The sequence below is a fragment of the Ixodes scapularis genome, unplaced genomic scaffold, assembly GCF_016920785.2.
Source record: "Ixodes scapularis isolate PalLabHiFi unplaced genomic scaffold, ASM1692078v2 PGA_scaffold0__279_contigs__length_252992795, whole genome shotgun sequence".
Taxonomy (NCBI): domain Eukaryota; kingdom Metazoa; phylum Arthropoda; class Arachnida; order Ixodida; family Ixodidae; genus Ixodes; species Ixodes scapularis.
Genome location: NW_024609835.1, coordinates 198,926,785 through 198,933,825, shown reverse-complemented (window position 1 = coordinate 198,933,825; position 7,041 = coordinate 198,926,785).

Genomic DNA, 7,041 nt, shown 5'->3' with positions numbered 1-7,041 from the left:
ACCGTTTTTAACAAGTGTACCTATAACCAACATGCATGACGGAGCACCCTTTTTAGGCACTGATGTATTTACTAAGGTAGCAGATTTTGCCAATCGGTCACCATTGTATAATATTTGGTTGAACAGCTAAAGAACGTGACATAAAATGACACAGTCTGAGAGGACACTCCAGTATGCTGTCGTGTACGTGTCTCTTCCTTTGCCACATTTGCTAGCCGGTCGTCGTCATCGTTTACATAATGCCTTCCAGCTAATTCTGAGGCGATGTGGCCATGTTCGTCCTATAACGTATACCGTTGCGTCAGTCCACACCGAAACAAAAGTGTCAGAGTGTTGCATTTTTGTGAGAGGAACGAAGCCCGCCTCACATGTTCATACACTTTTGAGGCGCGCGTCTGCTTCTTACTCCAGCCGAAGCGCGCCTCAATGCTCGGTTGCACGAAACAAATGCATGGGCAATCGTTGCGTGTAACATTGCAGAATATCCCTGGGGGGAAATATAACATGTTGTTTCAATTGATTAAACTCTTAGGAAGAAAGAACGCTAGACGAAGTTAATTCAGATAGTTTATCCTGGATGGCTGCTCAGCACAAGAGGAAGAGAAGAAGAAAGCATAGAGGAAAGATATAAGAAAAAGGGGCATGTAGTCAAGTATGTCAATGAGGTTTAATTGCTGCACTGGTGACGGAAAAAAAGGTATTCTTATTCTGCAGTAAAACAAAATTTCAAAACCAACTAAAAAAAAAAAAAGAATCACTGGACAACCATGAAATTCTTCATTTTTATATCGGCTCATCCCAGAAATGGAATGTCTTTCCACGAGGTATTGGTCAGTCAAATATTGCCAATTGTGTGTCACGGCTTATTATCTTCTGCAGTTCTTTTCTGGTCATATTAATTTTGGTAGAGGTATTGCTTGGGCACCTTGATATTTTTTGTCCGCCGTATTGAACAGTGAAGTATTTTGGTTTGTTTGGCATAGAATCATAACACTTGAATTGCTTAAACCAAGCGAGGCGGCTAATTAAGAGTCGAAACACAATGACAAACTCCAAAGCAAAATAGAAAAGGTACAACATTTGGATTTTCAAATATTAGGAACAAATATATGTCTTGAATTATCTTCATAGCTGCACTGAATATATCTTAGCTCAGATGCAGTGCAAGTCCAAAACGTGTAGTCTTAAAGAGTCGGAACAGAAAATATTTCTTTCCCGGTTTGTAGTTGCAGCATTAGTAGCGATATATCTGCTGTACAGGGATATTAGAATGAGTAGATATGCATTGTTTACTTTACGAAAACTGAAAAAAAAAAAAACACAATCAGATTTTGCACATTCATTGATAGAGGAATGTCCAAAGTTTTATGTTCCTTGAGTTTCTTCATACTCAACATGAGCACCATATTTGTCCTGAAAAACATCCAAACGCTGGTTAATTTCTGGACACACATTAACCAACTAGTCCTGAATTACTGATTTCACAGCTTCATTAAAGCAATGCGTCAAACCTTGAAGAGAAAAAACAGATAAGATCCCTTACCGAGCGCTCGTAGGATTGTGGAGCGCAAGGAAATATTATTTATTTGTGTTTCGGTTCTGTGCCGACAAAAATGTCGGCCTTAAAATATTTTTTATTTCACGAGTTTCATTTAGTGAAAGTGGATAATGCCATAACGCGCTAGGAGGAAAAGTGTAAGCCAGTTCGGTGCATATTTTTTCGCGCATAGCACATTGAGACATGTACAATAGGCAATCTTAATAATATATCAATATCATCTTAAATATAATTTTATTTTTTATTGATACAATTTTGACTATCTTATGAGAATGTCGTTGTAATCCTGTACTATAACTAAATTCCATTTGTAGCTAATAAATGTCCTGATACTCCCGTTCTTGCTACCCTACGAGAGGTGCTGTAAATATAAGAATGGTCATATAAATCTAAGTAAGGCAGTAAAGCAATTTTGACGTAAAATAATAATGTTTAATGCGAAAGCAGTAAGTGTTCCATAGTGCGGAGCCGGCAGCGTCTGTAACCGCGAAAAAATGGCAAATAAATTCTCATTTCTTCATTGGCTGACCGACACGGCACGTCAAGCTCCATCGGCTGCGACGCTTCATAGTTCCAAGGAACGCCACACCAAAAAGAGACCCACTCATGGCGCTGCGGCCCGCGTGCCAGTAAAAGGAAAAGGGTGGTGCGCGCGAGGCCGCCACTCTTCCCCCCCCCCCCCCCCCCCCCCTGCCTCTCAAATTACGTGTCAGGCGTCGCCGGAGGCCCGGAAGGGGGGGTGGGTGCTAGAAAGTCTTACTCCCTCTACCTTTAAACTACTGTATTACGCCTTCTAGGCTCTGTTTTCAGCCCCGTGGTGCCTGCCCGCCGATTTCTGCGGAGGACAGCGGGGCGCGCTGCTTGTAGGAATGCACTACACGTAAGTAGTCTTAAGTATCCTCCTGTAATTTTCCTTTCTGCTCTTTTGCTTTTTTCGGGTAGAAACTGCTATTTTTAGTGTGTAAGTGACAGCTTTGATGTATGTGTCAATTAAATGCTCCTTACTTGGAAGAATGGCTTTTGGGCAGACTTCAATTTCGCCCCGCACTCAGTGTGCTTCTGTCTAGAGCAGCCTAGGTGGCTCCGAGGCCTATCGCATGCTTCGGAATCTCTAGGTGGCGAGATCGAATCGAGGCCGAGGTGTACGCAGTATGACGAAGCGTATTGAAAAGAATCGCGTAAGACGAGCCGCAGGTGGTCGAAATTAATCTTCAGTCCCCTGGTTAGGCGGTCCAGATGCCATTTGTGGCTTTAGCACGTAAAATTCTGAACATTTGGAATCACTTTCCTAGCAGAACCAAGAGATTACGCTCTCGGCTGCAAAACTACCCTTACGCACTAATTTACGGATTATTTATTTGACGTGGCATCTAAACATATTTTTTTTTTATATTATTACCGAGCGTTGCTTTCAGTTATCTTTTTTTTTTTTTTTGTTAAGGAAATCCAAGGGACGAGGAAGAAAGCGAAATTACAAGTTAGTCGCGGCTACATTTCAAAACGTTTTATGAACGTTACTCGAGTCACTTTATTGCAAATCACTTATATTTTTCAATTTACGGTCATGACCTATTAACAATATTTTTTTTTGTTGTGAAGTAGTTTCAATTATACATGAGCACTTCAAAGATCTACTCGCCTCTTCCTCGCAACTTTGGTCTCGCAACGCGAAAACACAAACTAGAATATATATGGGTGGCGAAGCTCAGAATAACAAAAAACAAACGTGATAATATTTTGTTAGCTTAAAGGCTTTAGCCACAGATCCACGCGTCAGTATAGATAAAGGTAATAAAAAAAGTTGCCTAAATAACAACATATACACACCTTAAGCATTTGAAAACCGATCGCCAGACAACACTCCCGGGTAATCATTTACCCCTTTCCAAGACAGGTTTTCTCTGCGACGCTTTAGCTCTCTCCTTATTGTATGTATACTTACAGCTTTTCCTGCCCGCCCGATTTACCAGACGATCAATCAACTAAACAGTTTCTTCCTAATTACCATCTTGATCGTATTAAAGCGGAAAAGAAATAAAACTTCGTGAAACAAGCACGATAACGTATCCGAGGTACACTGACCACATGGCCGTACGAGTCACTCACCTCCTCTCTTACACTCTTTTTTGCAGTATTCTTGAATCGAAATAGTCTTACCAGCGGAATACTGGATGTGAATATTTTTAATCACATCGAGTAATCACATCCAATGCTCATGATGTAATTATTTTTAATACAGCATATGTGTCTAAATAATTCTCAAACCGGGCCGAAATATTATAATTCCTTATATATATTTATATTAAACTACGCTAGAAGAATAGTCCTCCTCTGAAACATCCGATTAAACTGTTCAAGTTTGTTTGAACCTCAGTGGCCTTTTTACATATATACTATCGCCAACGTCTCCCCACAACCTGGAGATCTCTCCCTCTATATCTATATGTATGTGTGTGTGTGTGCGTGCGTGCGTGTGTGTGTGTGTGTGTGCGCGCGTGTATGCGTGTGCGTGTGTGTGCGTGTGTGTGCGTGTACGTGTACGTGTGCGTGTGCGTGTGCGTGCGCGTGCGCGTGCGTCTGCGTGTGCGTGTGCGTGGGCGTGTTTGTGTGTGTACGTTGCCGGAAATTGTGACTCGAACAAAACTGCCAGTAAGATTTACAGTCATGTTTGTTCTTAATTTTTAGGCCTCGAAAGGGCGGAAAGTAGTTCATTACAATTATAAATATTTTGCTTCTTTAAAACTCTGTATAGAAGGATTGAAGTTATCCAAAATCAGAATTGTTTTTGTAACTTTTTAGATTATTTTTCATAATAACGTGTTATAATTGAATCAAGCTAGCTTTTAATGTACGAATATTTAAAGCATAAGAAATGTATCAAAATATGAAATTAAAGCTTTATCTGTGTCATTTCGAAATATATTATTTTTTATATATAGTTTATGTTGAAAAACACGTTTTGTAAACTTGATAAGAAAAGCTAAAAAAACGAAATTCAATGTAATATTCAACAAAATATATTGTATTTGTTATTAATTTATTATGAAAAGCTTTTTGTGTGCACTCATAGGTAAAATAAAATGTATTATGCATATATGGCTTCGGCACATTAAGCAGTCCATTTGAATATAAGGCATATTTGTAGTTCTATTCTACGATGCATAGCTCTTTTTTTTTTCATTGTTACAGTTTTATATTACGTATTTTTGTAACATGATCATCGTTTTAATTGGTTTCGACTCCACACAGAGTTCCGTAGAACTTATACATTGATAGCATTTATAATAGAATGTATTAAGGGATTCTTGCACACGTTGAGTTTGCTCAATAGGTAAAGTACAGAATAGACATTGTCTGAAATAATGCTTCTATTTATTTATTTATAAGTACTGCAAATACTAGTCAAGATTTGCGCAGGGTTAGTTAACGCTGGTGAAAGTACAGATACATAGCTGGCACAAAATCAAAGGAACAACAACAAAAGCCTATTCCATGTAACATAATGAAATGAAAAAAAAAATAGGAAGCAAAACAATATTAATAAGTTGGGAGGCTAATAATATCAATGATAGCTGTAAAACAACATCATTAGTCAGGTTATTCAAGTCAATTTTTGTTAAAAAAAGAATATTTGAAGCAATTATTGCCTGCACAGAAAGGAGTTAGGGTTAAGTCATGCCTCTGTATGGTCGTATACAGAGAAGAAAAGAGAGCTAGTTTACATATATAAATTTTATAATGTCCATTCATTAGCTGAAACAGAAACTTGAGGCGAAAATGACGATTTCATTGTGTTAACGGTGGTAATTTGGCTCGTGCTAAAAACTCAGTTACCGAAATACGTGCAAAATTGCGATATAAAAAGTGAGCGGCCTTTTTCTTTACGCTAATAATTTTACTAATATTGGTCATGGTTAAAGTGTCCCAAATAATATGAACGTAATCTAAGGTTGGTTGAACAATTAATTTATATGCTAGAAGGCGAACAGTATCGATAAAATGTTGCAAGGCTCTCTTGAGAAAGAACAACTTACGTATGGCGTTAGATCGTACGGAGTCAATGTGCTGCGTCCAAGTAAAGTTATCTGAGTTCCACAGACCTAAGTACTTATGGTGTGTTACCTCGGACAGAATGGTAATATTTACAAAGTACTGACTATTCATTAGGATTTTATTTTTCGAGATCCTCATAGAAACAGCTTTGTCGCAGTCAATACACATCTGCTATGCACCACACCGAGCAGCAACTTTTTGAAAAAACACTATTTAGGAACTGTTTTAATATGATATCTATTTCTGAGTAAATTACACACTCATCAGCATATGTTTCAATTCCTACAAAAATGTCTTGCACAATGTGATTAATAAATATTTAAAAAAAGCTCTTGTCCAAAAACAGGCCCCTGGGGAACGCCACAGTCAATGGAATGTTTGTTAGAATAACTGTCGCTAAACACAACAAATTGTTGTCTATCAAAAGGGTGCGTTGGAATCCATTTATGTAACTGGGTGCTTTTAAAAAATCTCATCTAGCTTGTATAATAACTTTTTTTATACAGATTATCAAATGCTTTCGTAAGCATTTGATAAGGTTGATAAGGCGTGAAAGTTGCATCTGTCTTTTTCGGGTTAATGATTGATATTGAAAAAACCGTGTATAGTTTAAATTAGCTGATTACATGTTGAGTGGCCTTTCTTGAACCCATTAGGATGTTGAGTCAGGATATTGTAGTAATCGTGAAATTCCGATATATGCCTATGTATATTGTGCTCCAAAAGCTTACAAGAAGGTGATATCAATGTAATAGGAGGGTTGTTTTTGATGCACGGCATCTTCCCAATCTTATGGAACGGTTTTACTCTGCCAGTTCCCCAGTCTTCTGGAATTCGGCCCTCCTACAAAGATCTTGAGAATAATACGTACTTCGATATCCATTCAGCATTTCTCCTTAAAAAATGCATTGGGAATATTTCGGGTCCACCGGATTTCTTAATTTCTATGTTCAGCAGCATGTTTAATATACCATGTTCACTAATGACAGCATCAGAAATGGGTCGGCAATGCGCATCAAAGCTTGGTATATAACATTATTGTCTCGCTTGAAAAGCGGTCTGAAATGTTATTTATAGGCATCTGAAATTTTGGTCTCGTCACAAACATCTATTTCAAAAACATATCAGGATCTAGAATACGGAGTTATTAACCGCCAGAATCTCTCAGGAGACGTGGTTATGCAATACACTTCTTTCAAAATCAAAGCGCCCCATCGCGGCGAATTACCACGTAGTGCACTCTGGGAAATTGTTGGCCACTATGTTTCGGTTTCGATTGAGCAGCTTCATTTCATGCCATCACGCCATGACCGAATGCGCTGCTTGCGTTTTCGATTATCTGACTTTTCACGAATGTACAATACACTCATTCTTGAGCGATACAAAACGAAGACCGGGGCACTTTCCTTGGTTCCCGAAACACCGGATAT